The sequence below is a fragment of the Choloepus didactylus genome, chromosome X (genome assembly GCF_015220235.1).
Source record: "Choloepus didactylus isolate mChoDid1 chromosome X, mChoDid1.pri, whole genome shotgun sequence".
Lineage (NCBI taxonomy): Eukaryota > Metazoa > Chordata > Mammalia > Pilosa > Megalonychidae > Choloepus > Choloepus didactylus.
This window is the reverse complement of record NC_051334.1, coordinates 49600290-49625156: the sequence shown is the minus strand read 5'-3', so window position 1 is coordinate 49625156 and position 24867 is coordinate 49600290. Positions and strand designations below refer to the sequence as shown.

General features: G+C 39.5%; 1 protein-coding gene across 9 annotated transcripts in view; it reads left to right on the top strand.

The window, feature by feature from the left end:
* The window catches only part of ZNF182 (zinc finger protein 182), a 108579-nt gene that overhangs the window by 32115 nt on the left and 51597 nt on the right, over positions 1-24867 (top strand). Inside the window, exons 1-2 of one of the 9 annotated variants that reach the window (XM_037821891.1) lie at positions 18997-19013; positions 19344-19588. The exons of the other annotated variants lie outside the window; for them this stretch is intronic. The gene's annotated coding sequence lies outside the window, so the exon portion shown is untranslated. Of the gene's footprint in view, positions 1-18996; positions 19014-19343; positions 19589-24867 lie in introns of those variants that run through there. 9 annotated transcript variants of the gene reach the window in all.

Here is a 24867-nt window from a genome sequence, read left to right as displayed (position 1 = left end):
GATCTGTAATTTTATGGCTGTCATAAGAGATGGGAAATTTTCATTAATTATTTCCTCTATTATTGCTTCTGCCCCCTTTCCCTTCTCTTCTCCTTCTGGGACACCAATGATATGTACATTATTGTACTTTGTTTCATCCTTGAGTTCCCGGAGACGTTGCTCATATTTTTTCATTCTTTTCTCCATCTACTCCTTTGCGTGTAGGCTTTCAGGTGTTTTGTTCTCCAGTTCCTGAGTGTTTTCTTCTGCCTCTTGAGATCTGCTGTTGTATGTTTCCATTGTGTCTTTCATCTCTTATGTTGTGCCTTTCATTTCCATAGATTCTACTAGTAGGTTTTTTGAACTTTTGATTTCTGCCGTATACATGTCCAGTTCTTCCTTTACAGCCTCTATCTCTTTTGCAATATCTTCTCTAAACTTTTTGAATTGATTTAGCATTAGTTGTTTAAATTCCTGTGTCTCAGTTGAAGTGTACGTTTGTTCCTTTGACTGGGCCATAACTTTGTTTTTCTTAGTGTAGGTTGTAATTTTCTGTTGTCTAGGCATGGTTTCCTTGGTTATCCAAATCGGGTTTTCTCAGACCAGAACAGGCTCAGGTCCCAGAGGGAAGAAATATTCAGTATCTGGTTTCCCTGTGGGTGTGTCTTAGAAAATTGCTCCACCCTTTGATGCCTCAGGTCACTGTGCTTTTCTGCCCAGCAGGTGACGCCTGTTAGCCTATAATTCTTGACTGGTGTGAGGAGGTATGGCCGTGTTCCCCCAGGCTCTGGGGTCTGGTTCTGAATGGAAAGGGCCCCACCCCTTTCCTCCTAGAGAAGACAGACCCCTCAGGTGGAGGTCATTAGCATTTCAATGGTCTCTCTCTCTGCTTGTGGTGTCTCCACCCTTCCCAGAGTCACAGCCCTGGAAACTGGAAATGACTGGGGCTTTCTCCACTGAGCCAAAAAAGAAACAGATAGTCCCCTTCAGACCCAGTCCAAGGCAACCCTCTGGCTCTCCCAGGTCAGTCGTCACCCAAAGCCTCTGTCTGTTTTTTGGGGCTGCGTACCTGTAGTGAGCAGTTCACACTCGCTACTTAAAACCCCAGTTGGAGCTCAGCTGAGCTGTATTCGCTTGCTGGGAGAGAGCTTCTCTGTGGCACCAGGCGGCTCTGCAGCTCGGGCTATGGGGGAGGGGGTCTCCCGACCTGGTTCCGCAGGTTTTACTTACAGATTTTATGCTGTGTTCTCGGGCATTCCTCCCAATTCAGGTTGGTGTATGATGAATGGATGGTCTTGTTTGTCCCCCCGCAGTTATTCTGGATTATTTACTAGTTGTTTCTGGTTTTTTGTAGTTGTTCCAGGAGGACTACTTAGCTTCCACTCCTCTCTATGCCGCCATCTTGCCTGACTCCTCCCTCTGTTTACTTTTTAAATAGTTTTATTCACACACCATACATTCCATCCTAAGTGAACAATCAGTGGTTCCTAGTATGATCACATAGTTATGCATTCACCACCACAATTTATATGAGGACATTTCCATTTCTTCCACAAAGAAGGAGGAAGAGGAGAAAAAAGAAAAAAGATTTAAAAAATGAAAAATTAAAAAAATGACTGTGCCAGTTTGAAACTGTTATGGACACCAGAAGAGCCATGATCTTTTTTTTTTTTTTTTTTTTTTTTTTTTTTTTTTTTTTTTTTTTTTTTTTTAATCATCATTTTATTGAGATATATTCACATACCACGCAGTCATACAAAACAAATTGTACTTTCGATTGTTTACAGTACCATTACATAGTTGTACATTCATCACCTAAATCAATCCCTGACACCTTCATTAGCACACACACAAAAATAACAAGAATAATAATTAGAGTGAAAAAGAGCAATTGAAGTAAAAAAGAACACTGGGTACCTTTGTCTGTTTGTTTCCTTCCCCTACTTTTCTACACATCCATCCATAAACTAGACAAAGTGGTGTTTGGTCCTTATGGCTTTCCCAATCCCATTGTCACCCCTCATAAGCTACATTTTTATACAACTGTCTTCGAGATTCATGGGTTCTGGGTTGTAGTTTGATAGTTTCAGGTATCCACCACCAGCTACCCCAATTCTTTAGAACCTAAAAAGGGTTGTCTAAAGTGTGCATAAGAGTGCCCACCAGAGTGACCTCTCGGCTCCTTTTGGAATCTCTCTGCCACTGAAGCTTATTTCATTTCCTTTCACATCCCCCTTTTGGTCAAGAAGATGTTCTCCGTCCCACGGTGCCAGGTCTACATTCCTCCCTGGGAGTCATATTCCACGTTGCCAGGGAGATTCACTTCCCTGGGTGTCTGATCCCACGTAGGGGGGAGGGCAGTGATTTCACCTTTCAAGTTGGCTTAGCCAGAGAGAGAGGGCCACATCTGAGCAACAAAGAGGCATTCAGGAGGAGACTCTTAGGCACAAATACAGGGAGGCCTAGCCTCTCCTTTGCAGCAACCGTCTTCCCAAGGGTAAAACTTATGGTAGAGGGCTCAACCCATCAAACCACCAGTCCCCTATGTCTGTGGTCATGTTAGCAACCATGGAGGTGGGGTAGGCGAATACCCCTGCATTCTCCACAGGCTCCTCAAGGGGGCACTACATCTTTTTTTTTTTTTTTTTTTTTTTTTCCCTTGTTTGTCTTTTTTCTTTTTTTTTTTTTTTTTTTTTTTTTTTTTAACTTTCCCTTCTTTTTTCAAATCACCTGTATGAAAAAAAAAGTTAAAAAGAAAACAAACATACAATAAAAGAGCATTTCAAAGAGACCATAGCAAGGGAGTAAGAAAAAGACAACTAACCTAAGATAACTGCTTAACTTCCAACATGTTCCTACTTTACCCCAAGAAAGTTACATAATATAGCAACATTTCAGTGAACTTGTTCCTACTACAACCATCAGAAATTAACAGACCATAGTCATTTCTGGGCATCCCCAGAACGTTAAATAGCTTATCTGTTCTTCCTGGATTATTGTTCCCCCTTCCTTAATTGCTCTCTACTGCTAGTTCCCCTACATTCTACATTATAAACCATTTGTTTTACATTTTTCAAAGTTCACATTAGTGGTAGCATATAATATTTCTCTTTTTGTGCCTGGCTTATTTCGCTCAGCATTATGTCCTCAAGGTTCATCCATGTTGTCATATGTTTCACCAGATCGTTCCTTCTTACTGCCGCGTAGTATTCCATCGTGTGTATATACCACATTTTATTTATCCACTCATCTGTTGAAGGACATTTGGGTTGTTTCCATCTCTTGGCAATTGTGAATAATGCTGCTATGAACATTGGCGTGCAGATATCTGTTCGTGTCACTGCTTTCCGATCTTCCGGGTATATACCGAGGAGTGCAATCGCTGGATCGAATGGTAGCTCTATATCTAGTTTTCTAAGGAACTGCCAGACTGACTTCCAGAGTGGCTGAACCATTATACAGTCCCACCAACAATGAATAAGAGTTCCAATTTCTCCACATCCCCTCCAGCATTTGTAGTTTCCTGTTTGTTTAATGGCAGCCATTCTAACCGGTGTTAGATGGTATCTCATTGTGGTCTTAATTTGCATCTCTCTAATAGCTAGTGAAGCTGAACATTTTTTCATGTGTTTCTTGGTCATTTGTATTTCCTCTTCAGAGAACTGTCTTTTCATATCTTTTGCCCATTTTATAATTGAGCTGTCTGTACTATTGTCATTGAGTTGTAGGATTTCTTTGTATATGCAAGATATCAGTCTTTTGTCAGATACATGGTTTCCAAAAATTTTTTCCCATTGAGTTGGCTGCCTCTTTACCTTTTTGAGAAATTCCTTTGAGGTGCAGAAACTTCTAAGCTTGAGGAGTTCCCATTTATCTATTTTCCTCTTTTGTTGCTTGTGCTTTGGGTGTAAAGTCTAGGAAGTGGCCTCCTAATACAAGGTCTTGAAGATGTTTTCCTACATTATCTTCTAGGAGTTTTATGGTACTTTCTTTTATATTGAGATCTTTGGTCCATTTTGAGTTAATTTTTGTGTAGGGGGTGAGGTAGGGGTCCTCTTTCATTCTTTTGGATATGGATATCCAACTCTCCCAGCCCCATTTGTTGAAAAGACCATTATGGCTCAGTTCGGTGACTTTGGGGGCCTTATCAAAGATCAGTCGGCCATAGATCTGAGGGTCTATCTCTGAATTCTCAATTCGATTCCATTGATCTATATGTCTATCTTTGTGCCAGTACCATGCTGTCTTGGCAACTGTGGCTTTATAATAAGCTTCAAAGTCAGGGAGTGTAAGTCCTCCCACTTCGTTTTTCTTTTTTAGAGTGTCTTTAGCAATTCGAGGCATCTTCCCTTTCCAAATAAATTTGATAACTAGCTTTTCCAAGTCTGCAAAGTAGGTTGTTGGAATTTTGATTGGGATTGCATTGAATCTGTAGATGAGTTTGGGTAGAATTGACATCTTAATGACATTTAGCCTTCCTATCCATGAACATGGAATATTTTTCCATCTTTTAAGGTCCCCTTCTATTTCTTTTAGTAGAGTTATGTAGTTTTCTTTGTATAGGTCTTTTACATCTTTGGTTAAGTTGATTCCTAGGTACTTGATTTTTTTAGTTGCTATTGAAAATGGTATCTTTTTCTTGAGTGTCTCTTCAGTTTGTTCATTTCTAGCATATAGAAACATTACTGACTTATGTGCATTAATCTTGTATCCCGCTACTTTGCTAAATTTGTTTATTAGCTCTAGTAGGTGTATCGTTGATTTCTCAGGGTTTTCTAGATATAAGATCATATCATCTGCAAACAATGACAGTTTTACTTCTTCTTTTCCAATTTGGATGCCTTTTATTTCTTTGTCTTGCCGGATTGCCCTGGCTAGCACTTCCAGCACCATGTTGAATAACAGTGGTGACAGCGGGCATCCTTGTCTTGTTCCTGATCTTAGAGGGAAGGCTTTCAGTCTCTCACCATTGAGTACTATGCTGGCTGTGGGTTTTTCATATATGCTCTTTATCATGTTGAGGAAGTTTCCTTCAATTCCTACCTTTTGAAGTGTTTTTATCAAAAAGGGATGTTGGATTTTGTCAAATGCTTTTTCAGCATCTATTGAGATGATCAATTGATTTTTCCCTTTCGAGTTTTTAATGTGTTGTAATACATTGATTGTTTTTCTGATGTTGAACCATCCTTGCATGCCTGGAATGAACCCCACTTGGTCATGGTGTATGATTTTTTTAATGTGTCTTTGGATTCGATTTGCAAGTATTTTGTTGAGGATTTTTGCATCTATATTCATTAGGGAGATTGGCCGGTAGTTTTCCTTTTTTGTAGCATCTTTGCCTGGTTTTGGTATTAGATTGATGTTAGCTTCATAAAATGAGTTAGGTAGTGTTCCATTTTTTTCAATGTTTTGAAAGAGTTTGAGTAAGATTGGTGTCAGTTCTTTCTGGAAAGTTTGGTAGAATTCCCCTGTGAAGCCATCTGGCCCTGGGCATTTATTTGTGGGAAGATTTTTGATGACTGATTGGATCTCTTTGCTTGTGATGGGTTGGTTGAGGTCTTCTATTTCTTCTCTGGTCAGTCTAGGTTGTTCATATGTTTCCAGGAAATTGTCCATTTCTTCTACATTATCCAGTTTGTTGCCATACAGTTGTTCATAATATCCTCTTATAATTTTTTTAATTTCTTCAGGATCTGCAGTTATGTCACCTTTTTCATTCATTATTTTGTTTATATGGGTCTTCTCTCTTTTTGATTTTGTCAGTCTAGCTAGGGGCTTGTCAATCTTGTTGATCTTCTCAAAGAACCAACTTTTGGTGATATTTATCCTTTCTATTGTTTTTTTGTTCTCTATGTCATTTATTTCTGCTTTAATCCTTGTTATTTCTTTTCTTCTACTTGGTTTAGGATTGGTTTGCTGTTCATTTTCTAGCTTCTTCAGTTGATCCATTAGTTCTTTGATTTTGGCTCTTTCTTCCTTTTTAATATATGCGTTTAGTGCTATAAATTTCCCCCTTAGCACTGCTTTTGCTGCATCCCATAGGTTTTGGTATGTTGTGTTCTCATTTTCATTCGTCTCTATATATTTAGCAATTTCTCTTGCTATTTCTTCTTTAACCCACTGATTGTTTAGGAGTGTGTTTTTTAACCTCCAGGTATTTGTGAATTTTCTAAGTCTCTGATGGTTATTGACTTCTAATTGTATTCCATTGTGGTCAGAGAATGTGCTTTGAATAATTTCAATCTTTTTAAATTTATTGAGGCTTGTTTTATGTCCCAGCATATGATCTATTCTGGAGAAAGTTCCGTGAGCACTAGAAAAGTATGTGTATCCTGGTGATTTGGGATGTAATGTCCTGTAGATGTCTGTTAAATCTAATTCATTTATCAGATTGTTTAGGTTTTCAATTTCCTTATTGGTCTTCTGTCTGGTTGATCTATCTATAGGAGAGAGTGATGTGTTGAAGTCTCCCACAATTATTGTGGAAACATCAATTGCTTCCTTTAGTTTTGCCAATGTTTCTCTCATGTATTTTGTGGCACCTTGATTGGGTGCATAGACATTTACGATTGTTATTTCTTCTTGCTGAATTGCCCCTTTTATTAGTATGTAGTGGCCTTCTTTGTCTCTCAAAACATCCCTGCATTTGAAGTCTATTTTATCTGAGATTAATATTGCTACACCTGCTTTCTTTTGGCTGTAGCTTGCATGAAATATTTTTTTCCATCCTTTCACTTTCAATTTCTTTGTGTCCCTGTGTCTAAGATGAGTCTCTTGTATGCAACATATTGATGGTTCATTTTTTTTGATCCATTCTGCGAATCTATATCTTTTAATTGGGGAGTTTAATCCATTTACATTCAACGTTAAAACCGTGAAGGCATTTCTTGAATCGGCCATCTTATCCTTTGGATTATGTTTGCCATATTTTTCCCTCTCTCTATTAATATCCTTTATTGTACCCATACCGAATCTCTTTAGTACTGAACCTTTCTCCAAGTCTCTCTGTCCTGTCTTTGTTTCTCTGTCTGTAGGGCTCCCTTTAGTATCTCCAGTAGGGCAGGTCTCTTGTTAGCAAATTCTCTCAGCATTTCTTTGTCTGTGAAAAATTTAAGCTCTCCCTCAAATTTGAAGGAGAGCTTTGCTGGATAAAGTATTCTTGGCTGGAAATTCCTCTCTCTCAGAATTTTAAATATATCGTGCCATTGCCTTCTCGCCTCCATGGTGGCTGCTGAGTAGTCACTACTTAGTCTTATGCTGTTTCCTTTGTATGTGGTGAATTGCTTTTCTCTTGCTGCTTTCAGAACTTGCTCCTTCTCTTCTATGTTTGACAGTGTGATCAGTATATGTCTCGGAGTGGGTTTTTTTGGATTTATTCTATTTGGAGTTCGCTGAGCATTTATGATTTGTGTATTTATGTTGTTTAGAAGATTTGGGAAGTTTTCCCCAACAATTTCTTTGAATACTCTTCCTAGACCTTTACCCTTTTCTTCCCCTTCTGGGACACCAATGAGTCTTATATTCGGACGTTTCATATTATCTATCATATCCCTGAGGTCCATTTCGAGTTTTTCAATTTTTTTCCCCATTCTTTCTTTTATGCTTTCATTTTCCATTCTGTCATCTTCCAGGTCACTGATTCGTTGTTCAACTTCCTCTAGTCTTGTACTATGAGTGTCCAGAATCTTTTTAATTTGGTCAACAGTTTCTTTAATTTCCATAAGATCATCCATTTTTTTATTTAGTCTTGCAATGTCTTCTTTATGCTCTTCTAGGGTCTTCTTGATTTCCTTCATATCCCGTACTAGGGTCTCATTGTTCATCTTTAGATCTTTGAGTAGCTGCTCTAGGTGTGTCTCTTCTGGTCTTTTGATTTGGGTGCTTGGGCTTGGGTTATCCATATCGTCTGGTTTTTTCATATGCTTTATAATTTTCTGTTGTTTTTGGCCTCGTGGCATTTGCTGTCCTTGATAGGGTTCTTTTAGGGTTTGTAGACCAGTTGAAGTCCTTATCTCTAATTTATCAGATCTACAGCTTCGTGGAGTACACTTTCTCTAACTAACCAGCAGGTGGCGTCCACGAGCCACCTGTTCTCCACAAGCCAGATCTCCCCTGCTTAGCCTTTTTGGTGAGTGGGGGAGTGAGTCTTGTGGGGCCCAATTGGTGTACCAAGCTTGCGTGTGTAGTTGGTGTTGCCTGCCCTGTATGTGGGGCGTGTTTCTGGGCAGTCGGGGAGGGGGGGGTGGCCCTAACAATCAAATCTCCCTGATGATCCTAGAGTTTTAAAGCTACTGCAATAGTCTAATCCTTCAGTTCAGTCCTGCCACAGTTTGTCTCTGCCACTGACCCACAAGTCTTTGGTATTGGCGTATGGCTCCTGAGACTTGCAAGTGGGCCCCTCTTCCAGGCTGTGCACCCCGGGTCCTCTGTTGAGGGATGACTGTGCTATGTCACAGGTGAGTGCCGTCCCCCCAGGGCAGTTCTGGGCTGCTGGGCTGTGTTGGGAGGCTCCCAGTCTGCTCAAATGATGGCTGAATGGGGCTCTGTTAATTCACACTGCTCCCCCTTCCCAGCTCTGGGACATTCAGCTGAGGTTGCAGGGAAGGCTAATGTCCACGCCCAGTTTTGTGGTGTGTGCCTGTTATTTGAAGCACTTCCGTCACACTGGGTTGTCTGGGGCAGCTCTGGGCTATGGGGCTGGCGATGGGCAGGAGTGTTTCCTGTCCACCAGGATGGTGGCTGTGAGCGGACACCCCCCTTTTCTTGGGAAGTTGTGTTGTTTAGTGAATTTTCTCAGCCACTGGATTATTGCCTTTTGTCTCAGAGCTCTCTTAGTTCTGCTCTTGACTTGACGTGCCCAAATTTCAATTCTTTGAAGCTTTCTGTATTGAGCTTCTTAGAGTAATTGTTTTAGAAAAAGCAAAAAGGATTTAAAAAAAAAAAAAAAAAAAAAAAATACGGCCCTCCTCAGAGATCTAATGGGTTATTGAAATGCTAATAGACAAAGCAACCAGGGCCATTAAGGAAAGGTGCCCTGGGCAGAGAGATCAGCCTTGCTTCGGGATTTGCATATGCGCCTCAAGGCCTGATCTCCGCCCTTCCCCTTTCTGTGTTCACCAGAACTCCAAAAATCCTCTGCTTTTACTTTGGAGCTTCTCGTGTTGTTTTCCTTCTATGCCCGTCTCCTCTCTGCTGGGCTGGCTGCTCTCAGAGTCTCTGGTGTCTGGCCTCAGTCTATCTATGGTTGGAGTTTGAATCAGTAGAATGAGTTTCCGATGAGAGCAGCCACTGCAATTCTCCCTTCTCCTTCCTGGAGCTGACAGCCCCTCCTCCCCCGGGACTGAGCCTGGCAGGGAGGGGCGCGGGTCCCCTGGCCGCAAAAACTTACAGATTTCGCTGATCTCAGCAGTTCCACGTTTTCATGAGTGTTGTATGAAGTATGCCCAAAGACAGATTGCTCTGTGGTGTCCAGTCCACGCAGTTCCTGGCTTTTTACCTACTTTCCTGGAGGAGTAACTAAAACATACAGCTCACCAGTCTGCCATCTTGCCCCGCCTCCCCATGATCTTTTAATCCAGTCTTGTTGGGTGGAACTTTTAAGTATTTCCATGGAGATGTGACTCAGTCAACTGTGGGAACTCTGATAAAATTATTTCTGTGGAGGTGTGGACCCTGCTCATTCAGGGTGGGGCTTGATTATTTCACTGGAGAATTTAAGAGAGCTAAGAACTGACACAGGCATTGACCCTGGCACTTGGAGACATTTAGAAAATGCAGACAGAAGGATGTTTCGAGATGCTAAGCTAGGAGATGAAGCCCAGAGTTTGCCCCAGAGAAGCCAAGAGAGAACCCCCAGATTCTTAGAGAGAAGCCATGGGAGAAAGAAGCAAGGACGTACAGGAGCTGAGAGGGAGGAACCTAGAGACATTTTGGAGAAAGCAATTTTGAAGCACAACCCAGGAGCAAAGGACCAGCAGACGCCAGCCACGTGCCTTCCCATCTGACAGGTGTTCTGGATGCTATTAGCCTTTCTTCAGTGAAGGTATCCTCTTGTTGATGCCTTAGTCTGGACTCTTCTATAGCCTTAGAACTGTGACTTTGTAACCTAATAAATCCCCTGTATAAAAGCCAATCTACTTGTGGTATTTTGCATAATGGCAGCACTAACTAACTGTAACAATGAAGAATTTAAAAAAAACGAAAAATAAAATAAAATACAATATAAAGGTCAGACAACAACACCACTGCCAAGAATCCCATATCCTCCCTTATATCCCCCTCTTATAGACATTTAGCTTTGGTATATTGCCTTTGTTACAATTAACAGAAGCATATTACGAAGTTACTGTTAACTATAGACTCTAGTTTGCATTGATTGTATTTTTTCCCCAATACTATTGCTTTTTCAACACCTTGCAAAGTTAACATTCATTTGTTCTTTTGCATGTAAAAATATTCTTACATTTGTACATTTAATCACTGTTATTGGCCACTCTTAGTTTCACTAATTTATACAGTCCCAGTCTTTATCATCTATCTTTCTTTCTGGTGTCATACACGCTCCTAGCCTTCCTCTTTCAACCATACTAACAGTTGTCTTTGTTCAGTGTACTTAGAATATTGTGATACAGTCACACAGTATTATGCTATCCATTTCTGGATCTATACAATCAATCCTGTTGAACATTCTGTACTCCTTCAGCATCAAATGCCCGATCTCTACCCTCTTTCTATCTTCTGATAACCTGTGTTCTCAGCTTTAACCCTCATAGTTTGCTCATTAATGTTAGTTCATATTAATGAGACCATACAGTATTTGTGCTTTTAATTCTGGTTAATTTCGCTCAACATAACGTCCTCAGGCTTCAACCATGTTGTTACATGCTCCGTGACTCTATTCTGTCTTATTACAGCTGCATAATATTCTTTTTAGTAGTCTTCTTTAACCTATCGTGGTTTCCCAGCCTTTTATCTCTTTCATGACTTTGACATTTTTCCAGTTTGCTAGAGCTGCTGTTATGCAAAATACCAGAAATGGATTGGCTTTTGTAAAGAGGGTTTATTTGGTTATAAATTTACAGTCCTAAGGCCATAATAGTGTCCATCAATAAGGCATCAAAAAGAGGATACCTTCAGTGAGGAAAGGCCAATAGCGTCCGAAAACCTATGTCAGCTGGGATGGCATGTGGCTGGCGTCTGCTGGTCCTTTGCTCCTGGGTTGTGTTTCAAAATGGCTTTCTCTAAAATGTCTCTGGGCATCTGTCTAAGCTCCTCTCTCTCAGCTCCTCTGTGTCCATGCTTTCTTCTCTTGGGACGTTTCTCTCTAAGCATCTGGGTGGGCCTCTCTTAGCTTCTCTGGGGCAAACTCTGGCTTCATCTCTTAGTTTAGCATCTCCAAACTTCCTTCTGTCTGAATCTCTAAGCATCTCTAAGTATCTCTGTTGGCTCCGGCTCCTGTCTCTCTTCCTGAACCTCTTGATGGACTTCAGTGATCTAATTAAGACCTACCCTGAATGGGGGGGGCCACACCTCCATGGAAATGATCTAATCAACTGTCTCTCCTACACTTGTGTGAGTCATAGCTCCATGGAAACAACCTAATCAAAAAGTCACACCCTAATCAAAAAGATTAATAAGTCTGCCCCCACAAGATTGCATTAAAGAACATGACTTTTCTGGGGGACATAATAGATCCAAACTGGCAGAACATTATTGAAGAAACTAGGCCAGTTGTTTTACAGTGTTCCTGAATTTGCATTTACCTGCTTGTTTCCTCATGGTTACATTTCAGGTTAACAATTTGGACAGGATTCCTATATGGATAATGTTATATCCTTCTCAATGCATCATATTAGGAGACACATGCTGTCAGTTTGTCTCATTATTTGTGGTATTAACTTTGATCTCATGGTTAAGATGGTGTCCCCCAGGTCTCTCCACTGTAAATTTACCTTTTCCCTTTTGTAAGTAATGTGTGACTGTGTAACTGTCCTATTCTCTAACAGTCTTTTACAAAATCATTTTATGAAATAGTTTTAGCATCCATTGATGATTGTTGCCTGATGATCACAAAATGGTGATTTTTCTAACTCTGTCATTCCTTGTATATTGTTGTGCATACTTCTGTAAAGAAAGCTTTCATTCCCTTATTTATTTACTTATTTATTATCAGTAAGGACTTGGGGATTCTCTTTTATCCATTAAGCTGTAATTCATTCCTATCATTATTCATTTTTTGAAGTAACATTTTATTTTGATACAATTTCAAACTTACAGAAAAATGTTAAAATGGTAAAAGGAACTCCTACAAAACCTTTACCCAAATTTACCATTTGTTTATATTTTGCCTCATTTTGCTGTATCATTCTCTTTGTATTTACATGTAATTTGAATACATATTTACATGTAACATATAAATATATATATAATGTATATTAAAATATGTATCTATATGTACATCTGCAACTTACTCAAATATTTCAGAAAAACTATATATAAGTGTATATTTATGTAATATGTGTAAATATATATAAAAGTATATGCATTTATGTATATATTTACATATATACAATTTTTTTCTGAAACGTTTGAATATTACAGACATCATGCTCCTTTATCAGTAAATTTTTGTGTATATATTCTAAGAGCATTTATGTAACTACCATGTAATTATCAAAATAAGGAAATTGAATAATGATACAAAGCTATTTCTAATCTAGAGATGTTATTCAAATGGCCCCAATAATGTCTTTAATAGGAGTTTATTTTTCCTTATGCAGGATACACTCCCAGATTACATATTGTCTTTGGTTGTCATGTCTTTTTATTCTTCTTTAATCTTACTCTTCTTTAATTAAGAGTTCCTCAGTGTTTCTTTGTCTTTCACGTCATTGACATTTTTTAAAGCATACAGGCCATTTGTTTTGTTTCACCTGGGGTTGCCTGATGTTTCCTTATGGTTAGATTTAGGTTATGCATTTTTGGCAGAAATTCTACGCAAGTGATATTGTGTCCTTCTTGGTGCATTACATCAAGGGACATAGGTCAATTTGTCTCATTTTGGGGGATATTTACTTTGAGCACTTGGCTTAAGTTTCTCTCATTTGCCAGGTTTCTCCACTGTAAAGTTACTATATATATTTTAATTTGTGTGATAGGTTGAATTGTATCCCTAAGAAAGATATGTTGAAGTTCTAAGCGCTGGTACTTGTGAATGTGACCTTCTTTGGAAATAGGGTCTTTGCACATGTAATCAAGTTAGGATGAGGCCATACTGGATTTGTGTGACCCTAATCCAGTATGGGTGGTATCCTTATAAGAAGATTGGAGGTGTGCTACCACAAGCAAGGAATGTTTGGGGCCACCAGAAACCAGGAAGAGGCAAGGAAGCATCCTTCCCTAGAATATTCAGAGACAGTATGGCCTTGCGGACACTTGATTTTGGAGTTCTACCTCCAGAATTATGGAAGAATAAATTTCTGTTTTAAGCCACCTAATTGGTCGTGCTTTGTTATGTTATGTTTGTGGTGCTTTGTGTATTAGGAAACTAATACACTTTGTAATTAATAAGTAATTTGTGGGGTGATCCTTTGAGGCTATGTAAATATCTTGTTCCTTGTCAAACTTTTACCTGTCAATATCTATTGATGAATCTTGCCTGAATCAGTTTATTATGATAGCTGCCAAATGATGATTTCTAACTATTAACATTTTTTCTGTATTTATTCTTAAAGCTTTATTTATTTACTTATTTGTTATCAGTAATAAATTTTTATTTTATTTTTATAGATCTTTATTCAGTGGATTTTTGTTTTATTCAAGGGATTATAATCCACTACTGTCATTATTTACTTTGATGCTCAGTTATCCCTGAGTTGGCCAGTGGAGCCAAGGCGTTTGTGTCCTTTTTGATGCATCTGTATCATTTTCTGAGCACTTCCTTACTTTCTGGCACAAAAAGATGTTCCAGCCCTCATCTCTTACTTTATCTGCTCCAGTCCTAGACTCAGCCTTCCAAGGAACCCTGGTTGCCTGTAGTAGATAATGACAGTAAAAATCAAAATATGGGTGCTAGTGTGCTTATTGCTACTGGGCATCATTACTTCTATTCCATTTTATTGGACAGAGCTGCGTGTGTCTACACATGTTTACATCTATTTATATGTCTGTACATACATACACACATACACATACACACACACCCCTTGAGTTCATACATGTTCCAAGTTGGATTTTAAATTTGGGTCTGAGTTGAGGTCAGGTGTGACACAACGAGAAACTCAGGCTATGATGCATGAGAAAAGAGAGTTTGTTACTCACAGATCCCAGAGAGAGAGGGGGGTGCCAAGAGGGGTCAGTGGGTGATGTGATCGGCTCAGGTGACTCAGTCATTGGGTGGGGAGCACACAGGCAGAGCCAGAGGGACCTGCGGGCTTGTATTTTTATTGTGGTCTAGGGGTACGGATTAGTAGATTTCCTGCAGGAGTCAAAGATTAGTTGGTTTAAAGCAAACTAGCATGAAAAGGGAAAAGGGCTTGGGAGTCTGAGGGCAGTGGGGATGGTGAACTTATCATTTGGGCCCCTCTGTGGGTTTTGAGTGAGTTGCGTAGGTGCTGTGGGTAAAAATGGACACACATACGAATTTGGGCTCTGGGTGAATTGTGCCTCAGGGCTGGAAAGCTGCTTATTAAGTAGGCCAAAGGTCAGTGTTGAGGTAAGTGACTTAGCCAAAATAAGATAGATGCTGAGGCAGCACAGAAAATTTTTGATTGTTATTGGAATATAATATCCCAGGAATCTTCCTAGTCCTCCCTCATTCCATATTTGCATCTCCCTTTTCCAAAAGTGAGATCAGCACCATCAATAGATTGACTCATTTGCTGAGAAAGTAGATTCAGAATTGCTGCACCCATACAACTGTGAAAAACCAATTTATTGATTATAGTGCAGGATTTGTTTGCATGCCTTTTATCTTTTGACAGGATATGTAGTTCAGGTTCACTGTTCCAAAGTTACTTTGGTCAGTTTTTCTTTTTCTTTCTTCCTATCCAGTGTGGCTTATGTTATTTGTTTGGTTTATGGTTAGGTTCATATTTTGTGTTTTTATTTCATTTTAGATTTTATTTCTTTCTATATATTTTTTAAAGGACCATTCAAGTTGTTTACTTTTTTTTTGTTATGGGTTACAGTTCCACCATTTCAGTTATTTCCTTATTGTGAAATATAACATATATGCAGAGAGGTGATAACTTTCAAAGTGTGATTTAACAAGTAGTTAGATTGGAAATTTCAAAGAATGTTATAGGTTACAGTACCATACTTTCAGTTATTTCCTTATTGTGAAATATAACATAAATACAGAAAGGTGATAACTTTCAAAGTACAATTTAACAAGTAGATATAGAGGAAATTTCAAAGAATGTTATGGGTTACAGTTCTCCTATTTCAGTTATTTCCTTCTAGCTATTCAAATACCCTAGCAACTAAGAAGAGAAAAATTATATAAAGATTCAGTATTCATAATCCTTTGTTAAAGTCCATCTTGTCTGTTGATACCCCTTCCTCTAGTTTAATCACTCCCAATCTTCAGGGATGTCTAGGCCAAGACCACTCAAACTTGTTCATGTTGAAAAGGGGTGTCAGCATTATGGGAAAGGGGGACACATCTGGTTGATGTTCTTGAAGAGGCTCTTGCCTCTGGGTTTTGGGACTTAGCTGGCATAGGAACACTGGAGGATTTAAGTTTCTGAAAAATAAACTTAGTGAGTGAAACTTTTATAGAGTCTCAGATAGGGACCAGGGTATTCTTTAGGGTTTGGGGGAGTACTGTTAATTTGGGCTTGTCCTACTGTGGCCATTTGGCATATCTAGCTGAAGCTTGCATAGCAATAACCTCCAGGACAACCTCTCTACTCTATTTGAAATCTCTTAGCCATGGAAACCTTATTTTATTGCCTTTCTTTCCCCCCTTTTGATCAAAAAGCCGTTCCCAATCCCTTGATTACAGGGTCAGGCTCATTCCTGGGATCCATGTCCCATATCATCAGGGAGACTCACTCACCTGGGAGTCCTGCCCCACATTGGGGGTAGGGTGTTGAATTTGTTTGCAGAGCTGTGCTTAGAGAGAGAAAGGCCACATCTGAGCAACAAAAGAGGTTCTTTGGAGGTGACTCCCAGACATAATTATAGGTGGGCTTAGCCTCCCCTTTATAGCTGTAAGTTTCACTAGGGCAAGCCCCAAGATCAAGGGCTTGACTTTTTAAGTAGGAAGTTCCTAATTTCACATAGCATATGTTCTATCCAAGATAGACAATCAGTATCTCACATTATCTTCACTTAGATGTACAATCATCATCACTCTCCATTTTAAACAATTCTCATGACCCCAGACACCCTGAAGCTTTTATTGGCCCTTAATTATTTTTTATTTTTTTACATTTTTTTTTTCATTTTTATTGAGATTGTTCAGATACCATACAATTATCCAAAGATCCAAAGTGTACAATCACTTGCCCCTGGGTACCCTCATACAGCTGTGCATCCATCACACTTAATTTTTGTTCAATTTTTAGAAACTTTTCATTACTCCAGACAAGAAATAAAGTGAAAGATGAAAAGAGAAAAAAAGAAAAGGAAACTCTAAACCTCCCCTATCCCTAACCAACCCCCCTCAATTGTTGACTCCTAGTATTGATATAGTACGTTTGTTACTGTTTATGAAAAAATGTTGAAATACTACTAACTGTAGTATATAGTTTGTAATAGGTATATAGTTCTTCCCTATATGCCCCTCTATTATTAACTTCTAATTGTATTGTCATACATTTGTTCTGGTTCATGAAGTGATTTCTAGTATTTGTGCAGTTGATCATGGACATTGCCCACCATAGGATTCAGTTTTATACATTTCCATCTTTTGACCTCCAACTTTCCTTCTGGTGACATATATGACTCTGAGCTTCCCCTTTCCACCTCATTCACACACCATTCGGCGCTGTTAGTTATTCTCACATCTTGCTACCAACACCCCTGTTCATTTCCAAACATTTAAGTTCATCCTAATTGAACATTCTGCTCATACTAAGCAAGAGCATCTACATTTCTTCCACAAGGCAGGAGGGAGAGTCAAAGAAGGTAGAGAGGCAAAAGAAAGAGGAAACAAAAAAATGACAGCTAGGAAGCAGCAAAAGGAAAAATAACCTTAAATCAAAGTAGAATAAAGAATCAGACAATACCACCAATGTCAAGTGTCTAACATGCCTCCCCTATCCCCCCCCCATCTGCATTCACCTTGGTATATCACCTTTGTTACATTAAAGGAAGCATAATACAATGATTCTATTAGTTACAGTCTCTAGTTTATGCTGATTGCATCCCTCCCCCAATGCCTCCCCATTTTTAACACCTTGCAAGGTTGACATTTGCTTGCTCTCCCTCGTAAAAGAACATATTTGTACATTTTATCACAATTGTTGAATACTCTAGATTTCACCAAGTTACACAGTCCCAGTCATTATCTTTCCTCCTTTCTTGTGGTGTCTCACATGCTCCCCATCTTCCTCTCTCAACCGTATTCATAGTTACCTTTGTTCAGTGTACTTCCATTGTTGTGCTACCATCTCCCAAAACTGTGTTCCAAACCACACACTCCTGTCTTCTATCACCCTGTAGTGCTCCCTTTAGTATTTCCTGTAGGGCAGGTGTCTTGTTCACAAAGTCTCTCATTGTCTGTTTGTCAGAAAATATTTTGAGCTCTCCCTCATATTTGAAGGACAGCTTTGCTGGATACAGGATTCTTGGTTGGTGGTTTTTCTCTTTCAGTATCTTAAATATATCACACCACTTCCTTCTTGCCTCCATGGTTTCTGCTGAGAGATCCGCACATAGTCTTATTAAGCTTCCTTTGTATGTAATGGATTGCTTTTCTCTTGCTGCTTTCAGGATTCTCTCTTTGTCTTTGACATTTGATAATCTGATTATTAAGTGTCTTGGCGTAGGCCTCTTCATATCTCTTCTGTTTGGAGTATGCTGTGCTTCTTGGATCTGTAATATTATGTCTTTCATAAGAGATGGGAAATTTTCATTAATTATTTCCTCTATTATTGCTTCTGCCCCCTTTCCCTTCTCTTCTTCTGGGACACCAATGATACATACATTATTGTACTTTGTTTCATCCTTGAGTTCCCGGAGACGTTGCTCATATTTTTTCATTCTTTTCTCCATCTACTCCTTTGCGTGTAGGCTTTCAGGTGTTTTGTTCTCCAGTTCCTGAGTGTTTTCTTCTGCCTCTTGAGATCTGCTGTTGTATGTTTCCATTGTGTCTTTCATCTCTTGTGTTGTGCCTGTCATTTCCATAGATTCTACTAGTAGGTTTTTTGAACTTTTGATTTCTGCTGTATACATGTCCAGTGCTTCCTTTACAGCCTCTATCTCTTTTGCAATATCTTCTCTAAACTTTTTGAATTGATTTAGCATTAGTTGTTTAAATTCCTGTGTCTCAGTTGAAGTGTACGTTTGTTCCTTTGACTGGGCCATAACTTTGTTTTTCTTAGTGTAGGTTGTAATTTTCTGTTGTCTAGGCATGGTTTCCTTGGTTATCCAAATCAGGTTTTCCCAGACCAGAACAGGCTCAGGTCCCAGAGGGAAGAAGTATTCAGTATCTGGTTTCCCTGAGGGTGTGTCTTAGAAAATTGCTCCACCCTTTGATGCCTCGGGTCACTGTGCTTTTCTGCCCAGCAGGTGGTGCCTGTTAGCCTATAATTCTTGACTGGTGTGAGGAGGTATGGCCGTGTTCCCCCAGGCTCTGGGGTCTGGTTCTGAATGGAAAGGGCCCCACCCCTTTCCTCCTAGAGAAGACAGACCCCTCAGGTGGAGGTCATTAGCATTTCAATGGTCTCTCTCTCTGCTTGTGGTGTCTCCACCCTTCCCAGAGTCACAGCCCTGGAAACTGGAAATGACTGGGGCTTTCTCCACTGAGCCAAAAAAGAAACAGTCCCCTTCAGACCCAGTCCAAGGCAACCCTCCGGCTCTCCCAGGTCAGTCGTCACCCAAAGCCTCTGTCTGTTTTTTGGGGCTGCGTACCTGTAGTGAGCAGTTCACACTCGCTACTTAAAACCCCAGTTGGAGCTTAGCTGAGCTGTATTCGCTTGCTGGGAGAGAGCTTCTCTCTGGCACCAGGCGGCTCTGCAGCTCGGGCTATGGGGGAGGGGTCTCCCGACCTGGTTCCGCAGGTTTTACTTACAGATTTTATGCTGTGTTCTCGGGCATTCCTCCCAATTCAGGTTAGTGTATGATGAATGGATGGTCTCGTTTGTCCCCCCGCAGTTATTCTGGATTATTTACTAGTTGTTTCTGGTTTTTTGTAGTTGTTCCAGGGGGACTACTTAGTTTCCACTCCTCTCTATGCCGCCATCTTGCCTGAGTCCCTGTGCATGTGGTTCTTAAAGAAGGCTCCCGAAAGAATCCAGTAAGGAAGTGAGAGAAGCAGAGCAGAGAAGGGAATGAAGTCAAGCAAATGCGTGATTTCAGGCAAAGTTTCCATGCCACAGCATGATCCTGAAGAGGAGATTGGGAATGTAAACTAAGTTCCAGATCTTGATCCCAGTTCCTGGTAAGGGATCTGGGTTTTCATGTCTATATACAAGTCAGTCACTGGTGACGCTCCTGACTCACCAGGGAACTGAACGCACTCAGGGGCCTCAGGCTTTCTGTCGGCCCTTAATTATTTATCACTAGTATTTGTGTGGTACTGGTAAGGTATTCCTATTATTTATAGTTCCTAGTACTATATGCAATAGGTAGTTTTTCCCGCATACCACTCTTTTGTTAACTCTTTGTACCAGTGTCATACCTTAGACGTGTATCATACAAGCACTTATTTATATTTGTAGTGCTAATCTGTGGGATACATGCCTTTAAACAACCCCTTTCAATCATGCTTGTCTTCAATGCAGCTCTGATACTTACAATCCCATTAACGAACAATCATCACCCCATCATTCCCATACCTTTAAATGCAACATCATTAATATATTTGAACATATTAGGTTATCATTCTCCCTTCACTTGCTTCTGTCCATCTTTAGGTTCCCTATAACCTACATTATAAGACACTGATTTTACGTTGTTCAGGGAGTTCATAGAAGTGTTAACATACAGTGTCTCTCCTTTTGTGTTTGACTTATTTCAGTCAGCATTATATCTTCAAAGTTCATCCATGCTGCCATATGTTTCAGGAACTCGTTCCTTCTTACTGCTGCATAGTATTCCATTGTATGTATCTACCACATTTTGTTTATCCACTCATCTGTTGAAGGACACTTGGATTGTTTCCATGTCTTGGCAATTGTGAACACTGCTGCTATGAACATTGGTGTGCAAATGTCTGTTTGTGTCACTGCTTTCAGATCTTCTGGGTATATACCAAGAAGTGGAATTGCAGGATTGTAGGATAACTCAATATCTAGTTTTCTGAGGAACAGCCAAACTGTCTTCCACAGCAGCTGTACCATTCCTACCAACAATGAATAAGAGTTCCAATTTCTCCACATCCTCTCCAGCATTTATTGTTTCCTGTCTCCTTAATAGCAGCCATTCTTATTGGTGTGATATGATATCTCATTGTGGTTTTGATTTGCATTTCCCTAATAGCTAGTGAAGATGAACATTTTTTTCATGTGTTTTTTTAGTCATTTTTAGTTCCTCTTCAGAAAAATATCTTTTCGTATCTTTTGCCCAATTTATAATTGGGCTATTTGTACTATTGTCATTGAGTTGTAGGATTTCTTTATATATGCAGATTATCAGTCTCTCATCAGATATATGGTTTCCAAATATTTTCTCCCATTGAGTTGGCTGTCTCTTCACCTATTTGCCAAAGTCTTTTGAGGCCCAGAAGGTTTTGATTTTCAGGAGTTCCCATTTATCTATTTTTTCTTTTGTTGCTTGTACTTTGGGTGTAATGTCTAAGAAGCTGACTCCTATTACTAGATCTTGAAGATGTTTCCCTATATTATCTTTTTTTTTTTTTTCTTTCCTTCAATTCAGTTTTATTGAAATACACTCACAAACCATACAGTCATCCATGGTACACAATCAACTGTTCACAGCATGACCACACAGCCACGCGTTCACCACCACAATCCACCCCTGAACATCCTCCCCACATCAGAAAGAATCAGAACAAGAACAAAAAACAAAAGTGAAAGGAGAACACCCAAACCATCCCCCCACCCCACCCCACCCGTCATCCAGCCTTTACTCCCATCTTTCCACCGATCCCCCTTCAATCCTCCAACCTTGTTTATCAAAAAATCAAAAACAAACAGGCAAACAACAACCAAAAAAACCCCACAACATCCCAAACAAAGCAATGGACCAAGGAAAACAAATAACCCAAAATAACCACTTTGCCTCCAATATGTTCCTACCATACCCCAAGAAAATTAATAAATCATGTCCAAACAGAGGAGTAAGAAAAACAAATAATCTAAAATAACTACATTGCTTCCAACATGTTCCTACCATACCCCAAGAAAATTAACAACCCCTAAGAAAACAATGGAATAAGAGAAAAAAAAAAACCTAAAATAACTCTATTGCTTCCAACATGATCTTACTATATCCAAGAAAGTTTACAAACCATAATCATTCCTGAGCATTCCCATAACCTTGAGATTACCCTCCATAGTTTATCTGTTCTTATTAGATTATCATTCCCCCTCCACTAATTGGTATCTCTAGGTCCCCTACATTCTACAGTATAAAACATTGTACATTTTTCACAGAATTCACATTAGTGGTAACATACAATATCTCTCTTTTTGTGCCAGGCTTATTTTGCTCAGCATTATGTCTTTTTTTCTTTTTTTTTTTTTTTTAATCTTCATTTTATTGAGATATATTCATATACCACGCAGTCATACAAAACAAATCGTACTTTCGATTGTTCACAGTACCATTAGATAGTTGTACATTCATCACCCAAATCAATCCCTGACACCTTCATTAGCACACACACAAGAATAACAAGAATAATAATTAGAGTGAAAAAGAGCAATTGAAGTAAAAAAGAACACTGGGTACCTTTGTCTGTTTGTTTCCTTCCCCTATTTTTCTACTCATCCATCCATAAACTAGACGAAGTGGAGTGTGGTCCTTATGGCTTTCCCAATCTTCTTGTCACCCCTCATAAGCTACATTTTTATACAACTGTCTTCGAGATTCATGGGTTCTGGGTTGTAGTTTGATAGTTTCAGGTATCCACCACCAGCTACCCCAATTCTTTAGAACCTAAAAAGGGTTGTCTAAAGTGTGCGTAAGAGTGCCCACCAGAGTGACCTCTCGGCTCCTTTTGGATTCTCTCTGCCACTGAAGCTTATTTCATTTCCTTTCACATCCCCCTTTTGGTCAAGAAGATGTTCTCCGTCCCACGATGCCAGGTCTACATTCCTCCCCGGGAGTCATATTCCACGTTGCCAGGGAGATTCACTCCCCTGGGTGTCTGATCCCACGTAGGGGGGAGGGCAGTGATTTCACCTTTCAAGTTGGCTTAGCTAGAGAGACAGGGCCACATCTGAGCAACAAAGAGGCATTCGGGAGGAGGCTCTTAGGCACAACCATAGGGAGGCCTAGCCTCTCCTTTGCAGCAACCGTCTTCCCAAGGGTAAAACCTGTGGTAGAGGGCCCAACCCATCAAGCCACCAGTCCCCTATGTCTGTGGTCATGTTAGCAACCATGGAGGTGGGGTAGGTGAATACCCCTGCATTCTCCACAGGCTCCTCAAGGGGGCACTACATCTTTTTTTTTTCCTTGTTTTTTTTTTTTTTTTTAACTTTCCCTTCTTTTTTAAATCAACTGTATGAAAAAAAGTTAAAAAGAAAACAAACATACAATAAAAGAACATTTCAAAGAGACCATAACAAGGGAGTAAGAAAAAGACAACTAACCTAAGATAACTGCTTAACTTCCAACATGTTCCTACTTTACCCCAAGAAAGTTACATAATATAGCAACATTTCAGTGAACTTGTTCCTACTACATCCATCAGAAATTAACAGACCATAGTCATTTCTGGGCATCCCCAGAACGTTAAATAGCTTATCTGTTCTTCTTGGATTATTGTTCCCCCTTCCTTAATTGCTCTCTACTGCTAGTTCCCCTACATTCTACATTATAAGCCATTTGTTTTACATTTTTCAAAGTTCACATTAGTGGTAGCATATAATATTTCTCTTTTTGTGCTTGGCTTATTTCGCTTAGCATTATGTCCTCAAGGTTCATCCATGTTGTCATATGTTTCACGAGATCGTTCCTTCTTACTGCCACGTAGTATTCCATCGTGTGTATATACCACATTTTATTTATCCACTCATCTGTTGAAGGACATTTGGGTTGTTTCCATCTTTTGGCAATTGTGAATAATGCTGCTATGAACATTGGCGTGCAGATATCTGTTCGTGTCACTGCTTTCCGATCTTCCGGGTATATACCGAGAAGTGCAATCGCTGGATCGAATGGTAACTCTATATCTAGTTTTCTAAGGAACTGCCAGACTGACTTCCAGAGTGGCTGAACCATTATACAGTCCCACCAACAGTGAATAAGAGTTCCCATTTCTCCACATCCCCTCCAGCATTTGTAGTTTCCTGTTTGTTTAATGGCAGCCATTCTAACCGGTGTTAGATGGTATCTCATTGTGGTCTTAATTTGCATCTCTCTAATAGCTAGTGAAGCTGAACATTTTTTCATGTGTTTCTTGGCCATTTGTATTTCCTCTTCAGAGAACTGTCTTTTCATATCTTTTGCCCATTTTATAATTGGGCCGACTGTACTATTGTCATTGAGTTGTAGGATTTCTTTATATATGTAAGATATCAGTCTTTTGTCAGATACATGGTTTCAAAAAATTTTTTCCCATTGAGTTGGCTGCCTCTTTACCTTTTTGAGAAATTCCTTTGAGGTGCAGTAACTTCTAAGCTTGAGGAGTTCCCATTTATCTATTTTCTCTTTTGTTGCTTGTGCTTTGGGTGTAAAGTCTAGGAAGTGGCCGCCTAATACAAGGTCTTGAAGATGTTTTCCTACATTATCTTCTAGGAGTTTTATGGTACTTTCTTTTATATTGAGATCTTTGGTCCATTTTGAGTTAATTTTTGTGTAGGGGGTGAGGTAGGGGTCCTCTTTCATTCTTTTGGATATGGATATCCAACTCTCCCAGCCCCATTTGTTGAAAAGACCATTATGGCTCAGTTCAGTGACTTTGGGGGCCTTATCAAAGATCAGTCGGCCATAGATCTGAGGGTCTGTCTCCGAATTCTCAATTCGATTCCATTGATCTATATGTCTATCTTTGTGCCAGTACCATGCTGTTTTGGCAACTGTGGCTTTATAATAAGCTTCAAAGTCAGGGAGTGTAAGTCCTCCCACTTCGTTTTTCTTTTTTAGAGTGTCTTTAGCAATTCGAGGCATCTTCCCTTTCCAAATAAATTTGATAACTAGCTTTTCCAAGTCTGCAAAGTAGGTTGTTGGAATTTTGATTGGGATTGCATTGAATCTGTAGATGAGTTTGGGTAGAATTGACATCTTAATGACATTTAGCCTTCCTATCCATGAACATGGGATATTTTTCCATCTTTTAAGGTCCCCTTCTATTTCTTTTAGTAGAGTTATGTAGTTTTCTTTGTATAGGTCTTTTACATCTTTGGTGAAGTTTATTCCTAGGTACTTGATTTTTTTAGTTGCTATTGAAAATGGTATCTTTTTCTTGAGTGTCTCTTCAGTTTGTTCATTTCTAGCATATAGAAACATTACTGACTTATGTGCATTAACCTTGTATCCCGCTACTTTGCTGAATTTGTTTATTAGCTCTAGTAGCTGTATCGTCGATTTCTC